The 24,279-nt window shown below is 37.3% G+C and overlaps 1 non-coding gene across 1 annotated transcript; it reads right to left on the reverse strand.

The window, feature by feature from the left end:
- Positions 1–4,258: 4,258 nt before the first annotated feature.
- TRNAS-CGA (transfer RNA serine (anticodon CGA)) lies at positions 4,259–4,340 on the reverse strand. The gene has a single exon. It is a non-coding gene; the product is annotated as a tRNA-Ser (tRNA).
- Between the last annotated feature and the right edge of the window lie 19,939 nt (positions 4,341–24,279).

A 24,279-nucleotide genomic window follows, 5' to 3' on the forward strand; every position in this document is an offset into this window, starting at 1 on the left:
ATTTCATTAAGTGGACTGCCCACAAAAACATAACCTAACTAATACCCACCAATAGAGTGTTAAATAGAGTGTGGGGGAATATGATGTATACAATAACCCCCAAATTGAGTTTGAAATCATTGGGGTAACATTCAAATTATTCATAGTATATACATGTCAACATTGAGGCCAAAGCTTAAAGAGTTAATTTTCAGATATTAAAGTCAAAATTAGGCTTTTCTTAAAGAATCTTACAATTTACAAAAATACATAACACATAGAACTGTTTTAATCATGAAATAATTTCCGTATTCTCCTATTGGTTATATAATAAGTATTCATAACTATTTAATGATTCTTTACTTATAATTAACATACTGGTAAAACAATAATTTGACTTGTAGAGTAGCTTTGATATCAAACCTAATTGTGATCAATCTAAAACTAAGACTCTTCAGTCTAATGTCTAATCCTCCCTCCCCTCTCTTTAATTTCCTTTATAGTTAATAATTAATTATTCTTATTAAATTATTACTTTTAATTAGCTTATTGTCAATTAATTTTTGTCGCCCTACCTTTCAATTAAATTTACAACCGCTTAAACTGTCAAAATTAAGTTTATGACTTTATTATCAAAATTATATTTTGTAAACCTTTCATTTAGTCCATAAAATAAGAGGAAGTAGGCAGAGGGGGAGGGGACAATGGACTGTTTATTATACTAGTCCCCAAAGTTTTATAGTAACGCTTTGGGGTCCTCCAACTTTCCCTTATCAATCACCCTAACTGTTGAATTCCGATTCATGAAACTTGATTATTTGAAAATACCCACTATAACTTTAATTCAACTTTGTTTAATAAAAAAATTGCATTAGCTGCTCTACTTAAAAACATGATTGTCTATCTGTGTACAACTATAAAATGTAAAACTAAATATGTTTCTATAATTACAGAACAGCTTCGCACTCCAAATAATTCAACCCGTAAATTAAGTTATATTTGCTCAAAAATTTACGTTAAATAAAATATCAAAATTATTTTTTTTGGAAATGACCTCTTTATTAAAAAATTAATGTAAAATCCAGGAATAGAGATATTGCATTTAAACAAAAACTGTTTTGCCTAAAATAAGCTTCTGTGTTGATAAAAATTATTGCATGCAAACTTAATCATTTTTATTGAATACAAAAAATCTTTATGTGCAGTATCCCCCCCTCTCCGCCCTGATTAAACCAAGGTGGTTATTTTCGCGCGATGTTATTTTAGAAGGGGGGGGGGGGCTTTTAAAGGGGGAGGGCTGTCAAACATTTGAAATTAGGAGGGAGATTAGTTTGGACAAAATAGATTCAAAGGGCTTTTTCCATAGAATAACTAAAGTAGAATCAGTTATTGATGAAAATATAATTTCTTTTTATTTTATCAGCGGGTGCAGATTAGATAAAAAAGAGAACCAATTCTGTTCACTGGTTATTTAAAACTTTAGATTGAGACAAAAAAAGCATTTTTACTTTATACAATAGGACTAGGTACCGGTTGTAACAAAATATTATAAAACTACAATTAAAATGGAGAGCTTCAACCGATCTGTAGTTAATGAGATCTTTAGCTTTAGACAAAAAAATCTTACTACTGTAAGTTTATACTAGCGGATTCGCCCCTTGCCTCTAAATTAATTAATTTAATTAAAATAAAAAAAAAATAAGTACTTCTGGAGCTGCAACCACTACTTTTAAATAATTGAATATCTAATAAAATGGTGGAGAATTTTTTTTTTTTGTTTAGGGGGGAGGGGGTTGGGGATGTCTCACCCCCCAAGAAAATAGCCTAAAACCACCAAAGGACCAGTAGGTATATTCCCTGAAGAATAAAATCCAATCAGTTCAGTGGTTACCAAGATCTTAAGGGACGGACGGACGGACGGACGGACAGACATCAAGCAACTTTTTATTATAGATAAGCATTATTTTGACCAAAGCGGGTCAATCTCGGTATAACCAAAACCATGTCAAATCTCAAAAATTATAATGGCTCCTTCTCCTACGCATGGTGTTTTTCATTATAAGGAGAAAACAGGACTTCAAGACAAAGATGTGCAATTAAAGAGTTGTTTGTTAGTTGGAACTTTGGACCCACGTTCTTTTAATTTATCAAACAAACTAGTAAATACAAATACTGTATTTTACCAATATAGAGTTCTCACAAAAATATAAGTGTTTATATATCGATAAGAATCAAACTTATTGATTTAATTCTATTTCCTGATAGTATTAGAGACCTAGTCTTTAAACTTGTTTAACTATAGTAAAACGCCCATTAAATAAATTAATAAAATTATTTCTTTTTTCTATCTAAAATATTATTAGTTTATCATTGCTATGCTAATTTCTGATAGAATTAGAACCTATGTTCTATTCTAAATGTATGTTTTCTATGAGGACTAACACCTTAATTTCCCCTTCCTTTCCTCCCATCTGACTTAGAAAAAGGTTGTCTTATAAAACTGTTAATATTCCTACAAATATTCCTATAAACTATACAGAACTATAACAATAAACTCAAAGAACACATAAAAACGATGTTGGCTTGAGATGAGGAGATAAAAATTAAGCAAGTTTAGATAAAAGACAGTAAACTATAGTACTACTGATATTTTTGAATGATTTTTTTCTGGGTATGGTTGATAACGTAGAGCTAAAATGAAAAATAAGAGAGAGGAGGGGGGGCATTTTTACCATGCTAAACCCCTTTGGGAGTCCGAAACCCTTTTTTACCAAGTACAAACCCTGCAACACTGGCTACACTGTATAAATTATAACATTACTGTAAAAAAATAACATACACCCATTTAAAAAAAATTGTTTAAAAATATGGAGGATGTAGGGGTTCTGTGCTCGGCTTAGTCGTTTCGAGGTTTTGAATACTTTGGTAAAAATAAATTTTGTGATTTTTTGCTTGAACACCTGTAACTTATATCTCGTAACTCTAATTACACCCAACACCAATTCTATTACATCAACTTTAATTAAAACATTATATTTTAGGAATTTTATCATACAGAAAAAAAGGAGGGATGATAAAAGGGTTATATGCAGGGATATAGAGGGATAAGACAATGACCAATAAATTGATTATATCCCCAATGATGATACACAAGATTACCCCTTGAGTATATTACAATTATAGGTTGAAACATTTAGACTCTAAACTTAATAATCTAAACCATTCAAAACTGATTAAAAGTCCCCCAATGTTGTTAACCCAAAGAATGAGAAAACGTTAAGATAAAACTTTGGGGACTTAGTGAAATAAACAGCCCATTATCCCCTCTCTCTCTGGTTATGTGAGATAGAGGGTTGGATTAGATATGGTTACTTTAGGAGCAAAGCTTTTCTATATTTTGGTTTAATGGGATACATATAATCGTAAAGAAGGTTAAAAAAATAGTGATTCCTGAAACGGTAAAATTATATCTTATATATAATTTTTTTTAGGAAGTACTTCAGTTTTTAACAGTTAAAGGACAAAATTTTTCAGACTTCAAATACTTTCCTTTTTTCACATATTATAAAGCTTATTACTAAATAATTTTTTATGGTGTTTTGTCTAGCTGTCGAATTTTTTCAACCTTGTTTCGCTATCAAAATGATTATGGGTTAATTTCATCTGATAAAGCTTTTATTGGCAATGCTCTTTTCATTAACGGCAAGATTTTAATATATTGATTAACACTTTTTATTGATTTGAACTAGAGGCTATAAAATAGCTCAAAACTTGCCATGGACATTAGACGTTCCTGAAGAAATTTTAACCAATTGTCCCAATTTCTTCTGAGAACTTACTCAAATGGGACATTCCCCCAAATCCAGAGTATGGATCTACACACCCCATACATCTTACATACCAGAGAGAGAGGGGTCAATGGGCTGTTTGTTTATTACACTGGTCCCCAAAGTTTTATACAACGTTTTCTTATATGTTGGCTTAACAACTTTGGGGACAACCACTAATTTTAATCTACAGATGGGATAATTTTTGTAACATCATTGATGATTTACATCAATTTATCGGTCTTTTTCTTATCCCTTTAGATCCCTGCTTAGATACGAATAAAAAGTACCAATACTGGAAATAATCACGAAACCTTAGTAAGTTTTATATTCTAATCTGATTAGTATTTGTTGAAAAAAAACGGTTCATGACCGTGATGAAAATATAATAGATGGTTTATAGATTTTTCCAAGAAAGTAAAAATAGGCTATTTCAGAAAAAAAAATATTTTCGCAGCCGGCAGGATTCGAACCTGCGCGGGGAGACCCCATCTGATTTCGAGTCAGACGCCTTAACCACTCGGCCACGACTGCTCATACGAAATTGATTAAAATTACATATAAAATTGGACAAAACGTAATTTTTTTTTTTACAGCTATTTGCAGATTTGCAGACCACTGCTCTATAATTCACTTTGACTGTCAGTGTGTTTTTTCTTGTTTGTTACGTTTGGATATTGTCAATAAGGGTAGAGTGGGATGATATGGGAAAATACCCAAGATGTTTAAGCCAACGAATAAGGTAACGTGGATATTAATCGTTGGGTTATTTACAGTCCAATGTCTCCTCCCTACCTGCGTATTTTGACAAACAACACAGTAGCAATTCATTCAACTCTAAATGTTCAACCATTTTGAATTAAATTAACTCTGATGATTAAAATGAATGAAAATTCCTATTTGACACTTAGTTAAATGTATGTACATATTATTAGTAGCGAAGCTACTCTGTAATTCGAAATGTATGTCAGTACCTATTCATGATAGATGGTTAAAACTTCGTGTCAACATTGGTATCATGACGGTCGGACAGCCTTGTAGTAGGTTTTTGGCTATTTTTATATTTTTCACATTTGCCCCCATAGCTATAGCTTTTTGCAGTATCAAAATTTAATTTCTGTTTTATCTAAGCTTCCAGTATGCTTTTTAAATCACCTTGTCCGTATTATTATCCATGTTTTTTTTTGTGCTTCGCTACTAATGGATGTTGTCATTCTTGTTTTTAATTTGGTACTTATAATCAAAGACGCCTTAGCTTAGAGTATTTTTTTCAATTTTGACCCATTGTTATAGGAAACAAAACAGATGCTGCGCAAAATGGTACAAAAAAAATGACGTCATATGATAAAATAACCAATGAGAGGCGAGTATATATTTTACCATTGGTCAATTACAATGTATACTGGCCTCTCATTGGACAACTTCATTGTACGACGTCATTTTTTTTGTGCCATTTTCGCAGCATCAACAAAACACCATGCAAGGATAATCTTGATGACGGACATATATACCTCGATCTTAAGTAGATAAGTTTTGCATATAAAAGGCAAAGAGATAAAAGTGTAGTGCTAGCTGTAATAATTAGATATGAAGGGGATATTTAGCTGTTTATTTCACTAGTCCCCAAAGTTTCTTAATAACGTTTTCTTATTCGTTGGCTAAACAACTTTGTTGACTTGAAGTGAATTTTAATTGGTTGGTTTATTAAGTTGAGTGTCGAAACGTTTCAACAACTAATTGTAATATACAAAAGGGTTAATTGTGTGTACCATCATTGATGTCATTGCCCTATCCCTGAAGACCCCAGGTAATAATGAATATTATTGTTATGTATGTTAATCAAATTATGACAGATTTACCTCAAAGATGGGTCGAGAATTAGGGATCTAAAGGAAAAATATAATGGCCCATTAAATTGATGTACAGTACATCCCCAATAATAGTACATAAAATTACCCCTTCTGTAGACTTATATTGTAGAAATAGTCCACTTTTCATTTCATACTTTTTGTACAATTCTATACCAACGTGAAATATAATAAATGGCTTGATTGATTTAATGATATTCAAGAAATCCTTAGAAATTTTAAAGCAACTGTAAAAATAAATTAATTTTCTTTTCTTGTAATTTTGAAAGGGAAAAATTAAAAAAATTTTGTGGATCTATATACAAAGTAAAAAAAACAGAGAGAGATGGGACAATGGCCTGTTTATTATACTAGTCCCCAAAGTTTTAAATAACATTTTCCAATTCGTTAGCTTAACAACTTTGAGGAATGTTTTTTGGTTGGTTGATTCATTACGTTAAGTGTCTAAACGTTTCAACCACCAATTGTGATCTATAGAAGGGGTTATTTTCTAATATCACCTATGGGGATGTACAACAATTTATCGGTCATTGTCTTATCCCTTCAGACCCCTGCACAATACCCCACAAATTTAAACTAACCTTAGCCACAGCCGCTTAAGTTTAAGCGTTTAAAGATGCTAAATAATGATCAATCTTTTTTAAGACGCCAATTTAGCTGTTTTCTTGGGTTTTGGTATGACAACCGCATCAGAATTAGTTAGCTCAAAAAATTTTGGTACTTTTGTTGAATTTCTATATGTGTCTAAACTTTTAACTAATAATCAAAATCTACATAAGGTATAATTTTGTTTATCATCGTTGGGATGTAACAAATTATTCGTCCATTGTGTTATCCCTTAAGATCCCTGTATAGGAATGGAAATATAACAATTTCTACACTTGACTGTATGTAAATGAATTAATGGGTAGTAGCTACCCATTACACCAATATGTCAGGTTATTGTTATTAAGACATTAAATCCAGGGATCTAAAGGTAAGACAATGGCTGATAAATTTTTATACATTCAAATAGATGATACACAAAATTACCCTTTCTGTAGATTACAATTAGTAGTTGAAAGTTTGGACACTCAACTTAATGGACCAACCAATCAAAATTCACTGAAGTTCTCTAAGTTCAAACCAATAAGAAAACGTCATTTAAATACTTTGGGGACTAGTGTAATGAACAGCTCATTGTCCCCTGTCTCTATCTGCATATCTAGGGAGTTAGGGACATTTGACTGTAAATTACAGTGGTTCCCAAAGTTTAAATTATCTTATTCATTGGAAGGCAAACTATGGGTGCTTTTATGGAATCTTGATTGGTTGGTCAAACTTTTCAATCATTGATTAATGTACAGGAAGAATATTTTGATTATCCTTATTGGGCATGTAAATATTTTCCATTATGAATCCTGCCAATACCTTACTCTCATTAGTTTATTGACTTGGAGCGAAGCTACTTTATAGCTCTTTTTTTGGTATCACGCAAAGTAGTTAATTTTAAAACCTAGCTATGTATTTATATCTAAGTCATAAATTGCCTTCCCTAAAGAAGCAATTTTTTCCCCATGAATCTATAGGGATAAGACCATGGGCGATAAATGATGATACAAAAAATTATCCCTTCAAGTGATCAAAATTAGTGTTTGAAACGTTTGAACACTCAACTTAATGAAACAACCAATTAAAATTCACTGAAGTCCCCAAAATTATAAAGCCAATGAATCAGAAAACTTTATTATAAAACTTTGGGGACTAGTGTAATTAACAGCCCATTGTCCCCTCTCTCTCTGATTTTTCCCCTATATCCCTGTAAATATCTTTAATTCTTTATATTTTAAAACATTGCCTATCCTGTTCAATTATTTTTTTTCCAGATATTTTTCCTATAAAATAATTAACATAAATCATTTATTACCAAATAAAAAAGTTTTTGCGATCATCACATTGTATAATGTCAAATATAGGTTTTTGTGTTTCAGCAAATAATTACATTAGCAAAATTAAAAGTTCATAACAGTTGTTTAAAGTCGCAGGTATCAACATGTCTAATTGTCAAGGGAATACCCTGCAGTTTGATTAACTTTTAAAACTATACATAACGCAACGGAAATACAATCTAAGGGAAGAAAAGCTTTTTTATTTAATACAACGTTTTAATTAAAGAGGACAATTTCATCAAGGATTTTTTGCTTATTGCTATTCACACCGGGCAAAGGTTGAGCAGATGGTGTATATTAGCTGTGGCATAAACTACCACAAACATTATGAAGTTGTCCCTTGGGTATTCACTACACCAGATTTTCTGAGGATCAGACCTACTATGTTGTACACCTATATAGTTCGATTCACAAAAAAAATGTCAACACGAAACTTCATGTTTTTGAAAGTTTGAAGATTTGGTTAAAGAGTTTTTCACTAAATAATATAATAAAAGTATTAGGCTATCAAGATATATACTGAATAATAGATTTTCAAGTATTACCAAGATATGTACTGAATAAAATGTTTTTAGTATTAGGCTTCCAAGATAAATGCTAAAATGAATTTTTAAGTATTAGGCTAACAAGATATTTACTGAATGATATATTTTTAAGAATGAGGCAACCAAGATATATACTTTATAATATATTTTTAAGTATTAGGCTACCAAGATATATACTGAATAATATATCTTTAAGTATTAGGCTACCAAGATATATACTGAATTATATATTTTTAAGTATTAGGCTACCAAGATATATACTAAATGATATATCTTTAAGTATTAGGCTACTAAGATACATACTAAACAATATTTTTTTAAAGTATTCGGCTACCAAAATATATACTGAATAATATATTATGTTTATAGTGTTGGTAAAATGATTAGTAATATATGAGTTACATCTCAAAGTAGCTCATATAAGAATTCTAATCTTTTATTTTTCACATTAAAAAAAAAGTAAAAATACTTGCTGCTTATTATCACTAACTGTGTTAAAGGTTCGAATTTGCTCAATATTTAGAGTATATTTCAAATCTTTATTCTAGGATTTAAAGCGAAGCCTTTCATTGGTCGTTGGTCATTTGTATTGTATAAAGTCATTTTTATTAGACACTCTAAGCTGCTTCACAAAAGCGGTCAAAATTAGAAGTTTTAGAAAACCCATATTGCCTCGAAGAATATTGATAAGAACCCTTTTCGGCACCTTCCTGTCTATCTTTATCTAAACTCTTTGTTTCATTTTCACTGTTTTATGAAAACACTTATTTGTAGACAGAGGGAATTTTAACTTGTTTATACCCCTTGTTATGGGCTAACTTTTGGTGTAAAAACCATTCGGTTTTTACTTATATCTTGCTAATATTATTAAGAGAAGTTTAGCTCAATGATTATTATAAAATGATTCTCGTCTAGTATCTTGTTTTAGGTTTTAGTAGGGAACTTTAAATGATTTAGGGTTTAGTTTAAAATGATAAATGATTAGAATTAAACTTTACTATATTATTGTTTTACTGAAGGCAGCTTTGAGCCTCTAGATGCCTGGTCATATGAAGGAGTGGGGCATGGGTATCTGTTTTACTTTAGCTTTTTCTTTTGTTTCCCCCATATGAACAGCAATTCATAAAACATCTTATGGTTTAACCAGCATCAATATTTTCCTTTCTTTAACTTGTAGACCTGATGGTTTTTCGTTCTGTTATTTCATTTAAAAAAACACACCTAAATTAAAGCTTCATTAGAAAATAGAATAACAACTTATAAAAACAAACATTAAGATAGAATAAGGTAACATTGATAGAAGATTTGATTAAAAAATCACGAAATCTTACCTTATAAAATTTAGTGGGTGATTTTATCTATAATACAAAGTAGAATGCTGTCTGTCTGTCTGTTTGTAGCGATTACAGGGTAGCTTCTCATAAGGTTTATAACGATTTTCTTAGGGGGTGGGACACCCCCAACCCCCCCAAAAAATGAAAAATACCCCCCCCAAAAAAAAAAAATCTTTCTTTTTAAAACTAAAATTAAGATAGTGGGGTCGACTTCCCCCCCCCAAAAAAAAATTCCTTCCCCCCCAAAGAATTTTTTAAAAAAATTTTCTTTTAAATCTAAAATACGAAAAATTGGTTTGATCAAACCTCTTGGGGCAAAGCCCCTAGAGGCTAGGGGCAAAGCCGCTAGTTCCTTAAATAGAAGTAACAGAATCTCTTGTCTGCCTATCTGTTTTTACTGAAAGATCTCGCTAACCGTTGAACCGATATAATTCTCCTTTACAGTAAAGCTTTTTATAGGTCCTTTTTAATTTATGATGAAGTGTTGGTATGGTTTAGGACTATTTTTCTGTTCATACATATTTCTTTCGAATATAGAGCTGTGGTATCCGCCTAGGGTAAAGGGCAGACACCAGAGTTCGAATAAAGACTACGGCAGTGTGACAGACGTGGACACCTTACTATAGAGAAGCTACGCTTCTCTAGCTTTCACTAGATAATGATCAACATCTATTTCAGTTGTCACTTTATTGAAGGGTTGTAAGATACTGAAGTTATATACAACAAACAATAACTACATGGATAGGAATAAATGATCATAACATAAAAGCATTATAATACATATACAATAGTCAGTTTGGGCAATCATGATTCCCCATCCCTGGAAAGGGTGGGGGGGATTAAGAATACAGTTAACCATAATATAAATACATATGGATTAGGAATAAAGATGGTTAAAGATAAATCATACAGTAAAACATAGATAATTGCAATGGTTAGGTAGATGGCTATCCCTGTCTGGGGCAGGCAGGATAGCCCATGGAGCAGCACAATAGGTAGATAAGCATAGAGGGGTTGAGTGGTAGGTCTGGGTACTAAAGAGGGAAGGTTTGATGATTACTTGTGACAACAACAGTCTGTGTGGGGGCAGGTTTAGATCCCTTATCCTCAGGGTTGAGGTGGTGCTGATAACTTGGTGGTTGAAGGGGAAGGTTCCGGTGCTTAAGATGGGAGAGGGAGGGTTAACACCCCTCCCTCCATTTGCAGGACAACTGAGGGATAAAACCAGTACCGTTATCTGACATCTTTTCAGGTGGCTTCATAATTGTAGAATAACAGGATTTAACTAGGTGCGTAGCATCACTATAATGTCTTGGTTTCTGCATGGTCCAGAGCTGCCAAATACCACAACTCTCCCCTCGGAAGGCTGGAGGGGTTGTCGGCACCGCCAGACTTCCGACAGAGGTTGCGGCCTTCAGTTTGTTGTCCTTGTGGAATGGGTCCGCCAGGATACCAGTTGCTGGACGGTGGTGGACTCCAGCCCTCCCCAGGTCTAACGGAATCGGCTATATCTGCTGGAGTAGCTGGTCCTGTTGGATCTTCTGGCCGTTGGATGTGTACCTCTGAGGCCACCCTGGCAACCTCCAGGGGTGGCACAGCACCTGAGGGGGCTTGGACCAACAGCCGCCTGGTAGACACCTCTGCAGGTTTCTCCACTGGGCTGGTGGTCTCCATCGTGTTGGTCACCTTGCTGCTGGCAGGCTGGCTACTGGATGCAGGCGCAGTTTCTTCGCCCTCGGGGCTGGTCAGGTTCATTTGGCTTCCAGGGTCTCTGTCAATGCGGGCAGGTGGTGGTTGCCATACTGTAGGAGCGTTGCCTCCTTCAGGCTCATTCTGGACATTGGCAGGGTGGTGCATGGCAATCCGACCTGCGGGGTAGGGAAAGGTAACAGTCCACCCTTGATGCCAGAGGCTGTCTTGGATCTGCAAGGGTGGCTCCGCTCTAGTTGGCTGGGAGACAGGCCCATCCACGGACACTACTGCTAGTGGACTGGAGGCACAAGGCTCCGGATTTCCTCCCCTAGCCTGAAGGGGTCCAGGCACATTGTCTCCATCTTGGGTAGACATAATTGTTGGGGATCCTCTACTTCTATGGTTAGGCTCGGCACTTGGCGCCTCTAGTTGTGTTACTCCCCAGGCAGCGGTCAAAGCTTCTTCAGGTTGGCTGGTAATGGGTGATACCCTGGCTCCTGGGGCAGATGCAGGGGGCGCAGGCAAGTTTGGCCCAGCCCAAACGTCCTGGTACACCAGTGCAATACAATTACCCTGGCTTGGTTGAGGGAGGTAGACAGCTGGATGCAGTTGGGGGTGAGGGACAGCTGGACTCTCCCTGCTGGCTGGGGGCTCTGGCTGGCTGGGGGTGACGGGTGTCACCCCTTCCTCTGGGGCTGCGGGTTCATTCCGGGGTCCAGGTATCTCGGTGGCGGCGACGGTTGTCGCCCCAGGCACCAGTGTGGGGGCGCTGGATAGCACCCCCCAGTCTTCACAGGGGTCCAGGTCTCTCGGTGGCGGCGACGGTTGTCGCCCCAGGCACCAGCGTGGGGCGCTGGATAGCACCCCCCAGTCTTCACAGGTGGCGGCGACGGTTGTCGCCCCAGACATCAGCTTGGTGGTGCAGGGAAGCACCTCTCGTTCCTTCCAGGTGGCGACGCCGGTTGGCGTCCCATACATCGACTCAGACTCGCTGGCTAGCGCCTCTTGCCTCTCCCACTCGGCGGCCGCCAGGGCCTCCCCGTACACCGTCCCGGTGGCGCTGGGTAGCGCCCCTCGGCTCTTGCTGGGGGTGACAGGGGTTACGGACACCGGTCCCCTGTGGTTGCGGCTGAGGTCCAGGCCAACCCGGTTGGGTTCAGCCGCTCCTCCCAGCACGTTGATCCTGGCCACCATGGTCCCAATCTGAGACACAGACTCCTGGGTAGCCGCGGCCCCAGCGGCGGCAGCTAGTTGGGGTGACGGCTGGGCATCTCCCTCCAGGTGGACCTGGGTGGCAGACTGGTTGCCTGCAGGTTGTTGGGCGGCCTGGTGTTTCTTCATTGCCCGGTCCCAACCGGTTCTACACTTGGCGGCTGTGTGGCCGTTGAAGCGGCAGCGCCCCTTCGTCCAGCTGGGTCCCATCAGGCCGGCTTCCCCAGGGTGTATCAACCTGCCAGGTCTCTCCTCCTCCAGTTGGGGCACCAGCTGACAAACAGGGTCTCCCCTACTAGGGGTCAGGCGGTGCTGGGCTGCTTGTGGTGGCTCCTTGGTTACATTCAGCCTCCTCCCCATACACACAGGTTCCTTCCATCCAACAGCGGCTCTCCTCCCCTGGGTGGCGAGGCCAGCCTCGGCCTTAGCTTCTGCAGGTGCTTCTCCACATGAGGGATCCTGCCTCTGGGTATGCCAGGTGGTTGGTAGCAAAGGCTGTTGATGGTGCCAGTCGGAAAGGGGGCTATGATCTCTGGGGGGTACCTGTGACCAGTGTGTGGACAGGTACCCACAGGTGGACCAGTAAGGCCCAGAAGATGCCATACTGATGGTAGCCTGAACTGTATTCCGGACTGTCAGCAGACTGTTGGTAGCCACCTGAGTTTGGCCAGAGTTGCCAGCTAGTATTGCGTCCCTGCCAGGCTCCGTCAGCTGCTGGTGGGGAGCCCCTGCGGTGGTTCTGGTCTTGGCAAGGGGTGGCCTTCTTATTGACTTTCCTAGTTGGAGCTCTGCATCCTGGTGGGCCTCCATCTTCAGCAGCATGGGGGAACTTGGCTGGGACATGTGCAGTGGTTCAACAGAGTAGCGGCATCTGGTCTTGGAGTGTGGGGGAACAGCCTCACTGCTGCTGGTCAACCCTGCTCCCTCCGTGCTGGATAAAGTCTTCCACTGCAGCAGGTCACCAGTCCCCATCCTTAGGCCGGTCCCCAGTCGTTCCATGCCTGGGGGCTCCCAGGGAGGCTTGGGTGGCGGCTCCCCCACCCCCAGGTACGCATCGGGCATCTGGGTGAAGAGCCTATTCCCCTGGGACAGCTCCCCATCCTCCAGATTGGTGAGGCCAGTGCCAGGGAGGACCTTTCCACCCCAGAAACAGGTGGTACTGGCCCTAGGGCTGGGCCCCTTTGAAATCTCAGTTCTGGGAGTAGTGTCCATCTTGGGGCTGGCCACTAAGTCTCTGAAGCTTGTCACCTTCTCATTAGGCTCAGTTGCATCGTTCAACACCCCCAGGAGGACACCTACAGGTTCAGCAACCCCCAGTCCAGTATTGCTATTTCTCGTACGTTGAGCACCAACTGAACAGGAGCTGTGCAGCGGACATTCAGTCGCCCTTCCAGACAAGGGCATCTCAGGGACCAGGGGTCTGTGACCTGGCATGTGTTTGATGTTCACTGTACTCAACACAGTAGGCCAAAGTAATAACAGAAGCAGTATCTTGTAGATATAGGAGCAGAGTAGAGTAGCCGCACCGCAAGGAGGTTCGAGCCGGCTCACCCCTAGTATAAATACTATAGCTGTGTAATTAGGGTGGTAGTCCATGTAGCCGTAGGCTCGGTCCTCCTGGCTCAAGAGTTGCTGTGGCTGGCGCGCCCCCATGACAAGTAGTAGGGGGTTGGTTTGTTGGTGCCAGCTTCTTGTTTAACTGTTGAGCCTGAGTTGTTCTCCTTTCCAGTATAGCTCTTGATTTCTGTGGTAACCAGCGGATCTTAGCTTAAAGGTAACAGGGAATATGTTAGGTATCACAGATGTCTCTAGGAGCGTATCCGCTAGTGGATATATGGATAGGTAGGTTACCTATATATATACATGGCTACACGCCCATATATATATATATACGTGTATAGGAATATCCCCAGAGCTAGCTAGCTTTTCCTCCTTGCTTCAAAAAAATCACGCTTCCTCTGTATATAGTTCACAACTATGAAGGTCGATGGTCCAAGTACACACCACCACTGCCCAGTGTGGGGCAGCAAGTCAGGCTATGTCCACAGGGTGGGCGTACTTTCGTTCAGTTACCATATCAGTTTCCAGTGTTGTTTGGTGAGGTTAGTATTCACTTGATTGTACCCATGCTACAAAAAACAACATTATTTATCACCTGGGTATTTATATATACATATATTTGTTTCACTAACCACTCAGCTTTGAAGTAGGGTTGGCAGAGCTAGGAGATGTTGAGGGTCTGAGCGGGTTCAAGGAACTGGTTTAGTTTTCCTTATCACACTGTAGACAGGGAGGGAGGAGCTTGCAAGTTTTTCTCCTAAAAAAAATATCTCTGATGTATGCTATAGAATGGCCCCTCTCCTGTGTGGGTGTGTGTGTGTGTGTGTGTGCGTGAAATCTCCTGTCCTTGCAACGCGCGTCCGCACCGTCAAATCCGCGCACACGGGGAAAACGCGCTCTCACCCCTCAACTCGCTCTCTCATTGGTCAGCTTCGTCCGGTGGATTTATGATATTTTCCGCACTCTGTTGCGCTACCCGTGAATGGCGCTCTGTGTGTCCGATCGCTAGCCCCACACTACAGACGGACTTAATCTAGTGTGGGTAGGAAGGGGGAAGCGCGTAAGGGGACGGGGGTAACTCCGTCCGTTCCCCCTGTGAGAGAGGGGGGTAACTGTGGGCTGGTGTAATATTGCCTTTTCTTCTTAATCCTAGGTTTATCTATTATATCACCCTGATTGTATTTGCCTTCAATGGAGAGGGGCTTCTCCCCTTCCCTTGGAATAAGGGGTGTATTGTTATTGTGCTGTGGGCTTGAGATATTTTGATTGTGTATCAGGGTCCTTGTTTATATTGCATCTAGCTTTTATTATTGTCCTTATCACAATTGCATAACAAATTTGTTTACCAACTCTGTCCTATTTTTAGTTGTTATCACAATACCCAATAATCCAAGCCTGTTCTATTCTTAGATTTATCACAACACAACAATTTGTTTGCCAAGCTTTGCTCATAAATCTATTGTTTGGCCATAACACCAGGGTGGTAATCCTTGCACTGTAATATAATATCTGTTTTTTCTAGATGGGTGGCTGCGTTGTAGCCTCTCAGGACACTTAGAGTTGACGTAGTTTTTCTCTGTTCTGGTGCACTACACTCGTATGTTGGCTCGCAGCTTGCAGCTATGTGGCATGTTTCAGCCTATCGGCGGCAGGGAATGTCCCGTCCTGCTAGCGCCGCTTATCCAAATCCAGCTGATGGCGGCAGGGAATGTCCCGTCCTACTAGCGCCACTGGTTCGGATCCTGCTATTTCTTGCAGTAAAATTGGCCTATTTTCAGCCGTTTACACTTCTTTGGCTTGTTTCAGCCGGTCCGCAGGCCTGTTTCAGCCCTTTTGGCGCTCAATTCTCCGTTAGATATCAGCGCTGCTCGCGGTTATTCATCAAATTTCGCTGTCTTGCTTCCACAACTGCCGGATGCAGAGTTAAACTTTGCTATCCAGGGTGGGTAATTCAGGTTGCTTGCGTCAGTTTTGCCAGATTCACTGCTGGGAGTACCTTCGCCTCAGATGCGCGTCTGCTCTACACTTGTGGTTCGCCGTAATCTCACACAGCTGTCACCAAAATTGTGGTATCCGCCTAGGGTAAAGGGCAGACACCAGAGTTCAAATAAAGACTACGGCAGTGTGACAGACGTGGACACCTTACTATAGAGAAGCTACGCTTCTCTAGCTTTCACTAGATAATGATCAACATCTATTTCAGTTGTCACTTTATTGAAGGGTTGTAAGATACTGAAGTTATATACAACAAACAATAACTACATGGATAGGAATAAATGATCATAACATAAAAGCATTATAATACATATACAATAGTCAGTTTGGGCAATCATGATTCCCCATCCCTGGAAAGGGTGGGGGGGATTAAGAATACAGTTAACCATAATATAAATACATATGGATTAGGAATAAAGATGGTTAAAGATAAATCATACAGTAAAACATAGATAATTGCAATGGTTAGGTAGATGGCTATCCCTGTCTGGGGCAGGCAGGATAGCCCATGGAGCAGCACAATAGGTAGATAAGCATAGAGGGGTTGAGTGGTAGGTCTGGGTACTAAAGAGGGAAGGTTTGATGATTACTTGTGACAACAACAGTCTGTGTGGGGGCAGGTTTAGATCCCTTATCCTCAGGGTTGAGGTGGTGCTGATAACTTGGTGGTTGAAGGGGAAGGTTCCGGTGCTTAAGATGGGAGAGGGAGGGTTAACACCCCTCCCTCCATTTGCAGGACAACTGAGGGATAAAACCAGTACCGTTATCTGACATCTTTTCAGGTGGCTTCATAATTGTAGAATAACAGGATTTAACTAGGTGCGTAGCATCACTATAATGTCTTGGTTTCTGCATGGTCCAGAGCTGCCAAATACCACAGAGCCACTAGATGTTAGGAGCGCAACCACTAATATAATATAAATAATAAAAAGATTTCTAAAAATTATTTTCAATTAGTTTGTTCTTTTCAGGAAATCTTCTCATTTGTAACAAGCTGGTTTTGGGCTATTTTTAAAGAATAAGGTTTTACGATGCTTGTGTTTTCATTACGATTTAGCCTTTATATCGAAAGGAAATTAAGCGAATTCAAAGACGTGTTCGAAAAATGTACTATACAAGATAATATTTGATGTAATGATATCTTGAAACAAATATTTATGATGTTAACTCTATAGATTCAGAATCAATATTATTGCAATACTAACAATCATATTCATTACAAAAGTACAATCATACACATCCTTAAATTTCATTTAGAAAAAAAATGTTATTAAATTTTTACAGTTAAATTACTTGAAAAAAAACCCATTAAATTGTGTGTCCGTCTGTCTTGATATAGCATAATACATTGCATACTATTTTACAAATAGGTTTCTACTTTTTAGAGTTTCTTTTTTTCATTATACTGAGGTTTTATTAGGCTATTTTCCTGGGGAATGTGACTGTCATACAAAAAAAATCAATCTTCCACACTCAAAAAATTGGAGGAAAATGATCCAAAAAAGAAAAAATGCAATCTATGTTTAAAAAGTGGACAGTAACTCAACAACCCTATCTTCTAGAGACAAGCATATTAGTTACATTAGTAAATTATTAGACTTACACATTGTAGGCAAAGTAAAAAAAACTTACCCAATATTTAAGTCAACATAATATCTCATACTACTTTTAATAATTTGTATATCCTATTGTATAAAGTAATAAGGTTTTTTTTGTCTTTAGCTTTATATTACGAAAAGTAATGTGCCGATTTGATTCTCCGTTCCATGAACGCTTAACATAGGTCCTGAGATGGTTTTAGGCTATTTTATTGTCAGTATTAAGATTTGCATGGTTTTAGGCTATTTCTCTTCGATTACAGTGCTCCAAGATACAACTGCTGCACCTTACATTATACTATTTCAAAAAGGTAGAAGTATTGTATAAAGTATTTGTAGCGAAGGATCTCGATGACTGCTGAACCGATATGGTTCTCCTTTACAGTAAAGCTTTTTATAGGTCCAGGGAAGGTTTTTGAATATTTTGGGGGAGGTTATCTCCAACCCCCCACCCCCCCAATTTTTTTTACTTCTTCTTATAAAACTCAAATTGAAAATGGGGAAGAGGTCGACTTTTCCACTACCTCTTAAGTACCCTTAGAAACTTTTGCTGTTATATAATAAAGTAAAAACTTCCATAAAAAAATAGATAAAATCCAAGAGTAGCTTCAAAAAATCAATGAAGAATGTAATTTCTTTCAATCAGAGAGCTATCATAAAATACCACCATATAACAATTGTTTATAAAACTAAAGGGGAACAATACAGGGATCTAAAGGGATAAGACAATGGCCGATGAACTGATGAGCATCCCCAATGATGATGCACAAAAGTATGCACTAAATGAACCAACCAATCAAAATTCAAAAGTCTCCAAAGTTGTTAATGAAAAAGAAACGTTATTATAAACTTTGGGGATTTGTGTAATAAACAGCACAATGTCCTCTCCCTCCCTGTGAATTAAGTAGGAATGAAGAAGACATAAGACTTTAAATTATATTCATTGGTTTAAAATTTTGGAGAATTATATTACATCTTGGTTGGTTGGTGTAAACTGGCAGTGTTTAAACTTTTCCACCAATGATTTTAATCGACAGAAGGGGTAATATTGTTTATCTTAAGGGTATCATAATATACTATACGTTCTGTTGACAGATGTCAGATTGATAGATAGGTTAATTGATAGATTAATAGATTTTTTCAAATTATTCTATGTAGTTCTTTGATAATTTATGTATCTAGACTATTCTAATAATAATTCTTAAATAAAGTATATAAATTAATCTGTGTAGTTTTTAATTATATATTTAAATTAATCAATGTACCTAGTTCTTTAATAACGTATCCGAATTATTCTATGGAGTTTCTTTACTATTCCATGCAGTTCTTTAATAAACTAAATTAATATTTATTAATCAATTTAGACCATTCTTTGTAGTTTTTAAATAAAATATTTAAATTACCACATGTAGATATTTAAAATCTATCCAATCTCTACTATGAAGTACCTAAAATAATCTATGAAGTTCCCAATAATCTAAGAAAATTAATCTATGGAGTTTTAATATTCCGGTGGGTAAACTTTAATAGAAAGCAGATGGGCTGAAGACTGAAGATCAGACAGGGACATACATTCAAAGAAAACGTCATGACCATTTTGAAAGGCTTTGCAAGGGGGGAAGTATAAATTTCACCAATACCCCCTTCCCCACAAAAAATAGTGACTTGTAGAGCTTTGAACCTTCCTTCCGTAGTTTTTAAAAAGAAAATAAGGAAGTGGGGGTTGGGTTTTGTTCCCCCCCCCCCCACAAAAAAAATAAGTGATAAAAACTAGCCCCCGTCTGTGATGCTATGTCAGGCTCTAAAAGGTATTTTATACCCATCTTAAACTTAAAACCAATGGCAGTGGCAGTTTGTATTATGCTACACAAAACCTGGTCTAAATATTCTTGATGACACACTGCTAGTTATAATCAAAACTAGATGACCTTCTGAAAAAGAAAATGCGAATACAGTGGCTGTTCCTAGTAAAAAAATATGCCCACACTTCGCTGTGATAACATAACTCAAGATCATAGTCATAGACGAGAAATCCCATACATAGGACAATAGATTTATAGTATTGATGTATAACCAGACAACTATCTGGATTCCCCTGTTGAGGACCTTTTTCGTCTGCTAGAAAATTGCTTTCTGAACTTTTGTAGCAACTTTGCTGTGTTAATATTCCCGATGCTATTGGTTGATTTTCAAAGACACAATTGAGAGTCGGCACAGTGTCCTCGGTATGGGGAAATATGGTTATTTAATTCCTTCCCCCTCTAGTGTTTTACTTTAATCATGGGACAGTATGTGTTGCATTTAAGCTCCTCATTTTTACCTGTGATGTGACGTTATGGGTTTGTTGAAATAGAAGCAGCTTATAGTGCCTAATAAAAATGACGCCATGCAATAAAATGACCAATAATAGGCCGTATACATTGTAATTGACCAGTGGTAAATGGTGTGTTTAATTTATATTGTCTTTTGTATTATATTTGTATCCTATCTGTAACCTATAGTTAGTCTATGTTGTAGTATAAGGTTGATAAGGGAATTTGTATCCTATCTGTAACCTATAGTTAGTCTATGTTGTAGTATAAGGTTGACAAGGGAATTTGTATCCTATCTGTAACCTATAGTTAGTCTATGTTGTAGTATAAGGTTGACAAGGGAATTTGTATCCTATCTGTAACCTATAGTTAGTCTATGTTGTAGTATAAGGTTGACAAGGGAATTTGTATCCTATATGTAACCTATAGTTAGTCTATGTTGTATTATAAGGTTGACAAGGGAATTTGTATCCTATCTGTAACCTATAGTTAGTCTATGTTGTAGTATAAGGTTGATAAGGGAATTTGTATCCTATCTGTAAACTATAGTTAGTCTATGTTGTAGTATAAGGTTGATAAGGGAATTTGGAAGAACAGGCCGTGAAATTGATTCACTTTTCACTTGGACATTTTTAGAGTAGCGCAACTACTCTAGGATTTCTTCAGAAAAAAAGATGATTCCTTTCTTTATTCGATTATGTAAAAAGTACATATCGGCCGTTTTTAAGATTACCTATGGATCATAGGAATTCGTTAGGTATGATGGTTTAATTAACAAATTACCGCCAATGAGGATTTATATTATTGTTGTAAAAGTTTGATCACTGTCACGAGCTTTAAACACTTAGGGGACGACATTATTTAAAGTCAATTGTCTCCTCCCTTCATGCGTTTCTCATAATATCTGGGGCTTTTTTTTAAAGCTCTGTATAGTGCCTAAAAAAGGATAAATTTTAAAACTGTTTTTCGAAGTCTCCTGAATGACGTCATATTCGAATAGTCCATCATTCTAATATGACTTCATTCGGGATGCATTGGCCAAATTTTTTTTTTATTTATCTACTTTTTTTATAGGCATTAAAAAGAGCTCAATTTTTTTCTATTGAATAAATGTATACAATTCATTCTTGTATTTTTGTGTGCATCTTGTACAAATTATTTGAGCATCTCTGATTGTGTAATGATAGGATAACCATCTGCTACTAGCGCGAGTTCGAATCCCTTGGGTCATAACACGTCAATAAGAAACATTTAAAATGGTTAACAAAAGTGTTAAACACAATTAGGGATGTTTTCAAATAACAAAATCCCCAATGAAATAAAAATATTTAAACTTTTACAGCTTTCAGTTTTAATTTTTTTAATTTTAATATTCCAACTTTTATTGATATGTATGTATAATAATATAATCCGTCTCTATTTGTATGTTGACAAAAAAGACTTTAAGATTCTTTTTGGATTACAACAAACATGAGACATATTCTTGTTTGTTTACTTTGCCCTTAGCTTCTAAGGGTTCCGCTTAGAAAATGGCTTTTATAGATCTCCATGTTATCATAAATAAACATTTGTTTTGTTTTTATTGCTTCGCTTTCTATGGACAGTAAACTTTATAAGTTCATGTTCGTTTATTTTTAAATATAACGTTTTTTTTGTCTTCTATACATTTTTTCTCCTATAAATAACTTTAATTACTTTTTCTTTTATATTTAACTAGCGGCTTCGCCCCTAGCATCTAGGAGCTTTGCCCCAAGAGGTTTGATCAAACCAATTTTTCGTATTTTAGATTTAAACGAAAAATTTAAATTTTTTTTTTTGGGGGGGGGTGTCCGACCCCACAAGAATGTGTGTGCGAATGGGGCGTTTGTCCATAGTTAGGTATGGAGACCGCTCTTCTATGAGTACTACTAAAACCTAATTTTAATGCAATACACATAGACATTCTCATCGTCGGTTCGTTCGTTTAGAATGCTTAACCCTCTATTCCCACAAGTATAATACGAATTTGGTTGAGCTGGTGGAAGCTCAACAAAAGTCCCACGCGAGGTATTATGTTGCTTTAACCTAAGAATAAATGGTTGGTTTTGATATTCGATCAGAATTATATAAGCATATTAAATATTAAGGAAGGAAAATGTTTTTATAAAGTGTATTTATATTACAAGTGCATAAGTTAAGTATGAAAATATTTACAGGATAAGTGTTAAAATTATAAGTAGAGTAGGACAGAAATGTGCCCTAAGTCCCAAGCAGTGAATTGTGCTAAGTGTTAGAGTTCTAACATAAGGCCTGAGCTCAATTCATGCTAAGTACTAAGGGGCCTAAATTTAAACTACAATGCATGCCAAACAACTAAGTCATTACCTTTTAAAGCCAGAAAGAGAAGTTGATGGTAGGAGAGTTAATAAATAACTGAATAAATTCAAGAGGTACATGCTATAACATTAGCTCTGGACCAGGATTTTAGTGTTTGTCTGTGCAATTAAATATCTGTGTGTTAATATGTGACGTAAATCAGGCATGGTTGTAGGCATACATATTTGAACTGGTTGTTTATATGATTACATTAACTATAAACATAATATCTTTAATAAACATATACTATTAGCAAATCACATACAGATTACCATGAATAGGCTAGCGTTACCCATATATGGTGTCATATAGGTAAAGATAGGCCTATGAATGCATAAATTGATACAAATAATGCCTTGGGCCTAGCTAAAGTAATTGTGTCTTGCCCCTGAGTGCTACTAGTTAATTGCAGGGCACGTGTCAATCAAAGGTTCATAATATGATCTATAAAGTGTTGACTTTATATCAAGCATAGATAGATAGTTGTGGATGCGAAGCATTTCTGTAAAAGTCTCATATGTACGTTCAAAGAATTTGAAAATTGAGGATCGCATCTCCAATGGGGGTAAGTTGTTAACAAAGAAAAAAGAGAAAAAGAAAAAGTTTAGTAGTCCCAGTATATAGGCATATATAATAAACTATAAATGTATTCCAAGCTAAGTTAAATACGCTTTCCATTAAGAAAGTAAGCTTTGCGTATTTTCATAGCTGGGTATACAAGATGATAAACCTCCCAAATAGAATACATTCTTTTCTTGAGGGGTTTAGTTTTATCTAACATTGTCACATCAATAAATGTTTTCGCATTGGTTGTTCTGGATAGTTCAGCTTCTTCTGATGATGAACTAGGTGGTGAAGTGCTCTCGTTCGAAGTGTAGGTTGAGGTTGGGGGTGAGGTAGATATGTAGCCAAGGGCGTCCACTTGTGCTACCTCGTTTCCATTCTCGTCCAAGGTGATTGAGTGATTTTCCAGGTCATAGTAGAGTTGGTTGAGGTCATTTGTAGAGAGGGATAGTGTGCTGCTGGAGCTAATGTCACTATCGGTCTCCACTCTACTATCTTCTGTGGTATTCAGGGCTGTATTTAACAAGAAATTCCTGATGGTGATGGACAGGTTCTCTGAGAATCCATCGTACTCTGGTGTGGTGATAATGTTGTTGTTCTCGTCTATAGTGTCAAGGTGTTGACAGGAACACAACCGCAATCCGTCCAAGGTAGGGTGGTGGTAGGGCTCCAATACTCCATGATCATCTAGGTTATCTCCAGGCTGGTCCATGGTAGATCCTAAAAAGAGTTAGTGCGCGTGCTCCAACCGGTTCCTTGGGGTATCCTGGCTATGGTAATCTAAACAAAAGAAGTTTTAATAATCTTTTATTAATCCTTTTATCCCTGGGATATTCTAGAAATTCTTTCGTTACAGATAGACCTATAATGGATTGGTTAGTTATCTCTATTTCTGTTAAATATAACTGTTTCCTGAATATAAACAATATTTTATATAAAAATGTATAAGTACAATTAGTATTTACATATCGTATTATTTTCTTTGGTTACATTACTCGTATGTATGTAAAAATATAAGATTTTACTAACAATAGTTGGTAACCCTTGTTTGTATATTTTGTATATGTACATATGGTTTATACCATTGTTGGCATTAGCTGTATTTATGTTATTTTTAACATGAATAAATTTTAATCATTTTAAAGACTAATATCTTACATTACGTCGCTGTCAAGTGTACCTTTTAGACTTAATATCTACAAAATATATCGTTCGACGTCCGTAATTAAATTTTACGTAACAATAAGTTGTCAACCCTTTGTTTATGTTTGGGCGGTCAAAAGTGATAGGGGTTGGATTTGAGCGAGGTTATAAAAAGCTGGCGGCCCAGTAATTATGCTCATTTATATAATAATTGTCTTTGCGAGCGGAGCTTGCGTTCGAGTGTTTTAATTTTACCGCTAAATTCCAAGAGAATTTATATAAAAGTGATAAAATATAGTAACCCGTTTGTTTTATATGAATGTTTTTATGTTATAGATTGTTGATATGCCCATTATTGCATTCGTTA

The sequence above is a fragment of the Acartia tonsa genome, chromosome 9 (genome assembly GCF_053477335.1).
Source record: "Acartia tonsa isolate MP-2025a chromosome 9, ASM5347733v1, whole genome shotgun sequence".
In the NCBI taxonomy this organism is placed as follows: domain Eukaryota; kingdom Metazoa; phylum Arthropoda; class Copepoda; order Calanoida; family Acartiidae; genus Acartia; species Acartia tonsa.